The sequence below is a fragment of the Lissotriton vulgaris genome, chromosome 3_1, assembly GCF_964263255.1.
Source record: "Lissotriton vulgaris chromosome 3_1, aLisVul1.2, whole genome shotgun sequence".
In the NCBI taxonomy this organism is placed as follows: domain Eukaryota; kingdom Metazoa; phylum Chordata; class Amphibia; order Caudata; family Salamandridae; genus Lissotriton; species Lissotriton vulgaris.
The window spans coordinates 1,276,822,403-1,276,823,795 of NC_141689.1; the positions used below are offsets into that span (position 1 = coordinate 1,276,822,403).

General features: G+C 45.3%; 1 pseudogene; it reads left to right on the forward strand.

The window, feature by feature from the left end:
* Positions 1-469: 469 nt before the first annotated feature.
* LOC147727787 (cysteine-rich protein 3 pseudogene) lies at positions 470-925 on the forward strand (annotated as a pseudogene).
* Positions 926-1,393: the final 468 nt, after the last annotated feature.

Below are 1,393 nucleotides of genomic sequence, written 5' to 3' on the forward strand. Positions count from 1 at the left end.
ACCAATGGGGGTGTTTAAATACTGTGAAAACATAGAGGTAGAAATGATAACAGCGGATTACGGGGTCATGGACATAGAAAAACTACTACTGCCTATCACATATGTACAAAATACAGCGATTCAAAGGGCATCACAATAATTCAGATAAATCATGAAACTGAATAAAGTGCTAGTGCAATATCTAGTAAAATTATTTACAAGGTGTATACAATGATGCCAATTGAAAAAATACTAATTCATTTTACATTTTATAACAATCAGTACGTATGTGCAAAAAATTATTAAGGCATGTCCAACTAATATTGTGCAAGACCTCCATCTATGTTATCAAATCAAAAGTGCTCAAGTGCCCAAAGTGCATAATAAATTCGCAGTAAGTACATGTATGCTATGAAAGCAACAAATCAGGTGTGGGACGTCCCGTGCGCGCGCCGGAGCCAACGGTCCCCGCTCGCGCCCTGACGCCAGCATGAGCTCGCCGTGCCCGCGCTGCCAGGCCACCGTCTACTTCGCTGAAAAGGTGAGCTCCCTTGGAAAGAACTGGCACCGCTTCTGTCTGAAATGTGAGAGATGTAATAAGACTTTGTCTGCTGGGAGCCACGCTGAGCATGATGGAAAGCCTTATTGCCACAAACCCTGCTATGCTGCGCTCTTCGGTCCTAAAGGAGTGAATATTGGTGGAGTTGGTTCTTACATCTATGACACGCCACCCTCAACTCCACAAAGCCCATCATCTTTGAGCCCCATCTTTGCACCATGTTCGTTCTCAAGATCTGAAAATACTTCATTAAAGCAAGCTTCTAAAGCCACATCATACATGAAAACCTTTTCAGGAGAAACGTCCCTCTGCCCTGGCTGTGGGAAAGCAGTCTTCTTTGCTGAAAAGGTGATGTCTCTAGGCCATCTTGGACAGGCTGGGCGTTGACCCACCCCTTATCAGATTCCTGCGAGAGCTCTATTCTAATGCCTCGGCCCGCGTAAGATTTGGTACGGCTGGGGAGTTAACGCCCTCTTTTCCAGTAAACCGCGGAGTAAGGCAGGGCTGTGTCCTCGCCCCCCTCTTATTTAATTTATACACAAATGGCTTGGAAGTAGCCATGCTAGAGGGGTGCCAGGACCTACCCACCATCAACAGTCGCCCAATTCCAGCACTTCTTTACGCTGATGACTCCGTACTTCTCGCTAGGACCTTAGTACAACTCCAGAAGCAGCTTGATAAATATTGCAATTTTATGTTCTCACTTGGGCTAAAGGTCAATAAGACCAAGACCTTTGTCATGCAATCCGGGCCCAAGATAAAAAGCTCTAAACATCTTTGTATCGAGAAATCAAAACTGGAACGTGTTAGGGAATACCCCTACTTGGGCATCCTAGTAGATGACAAGCTGACTTG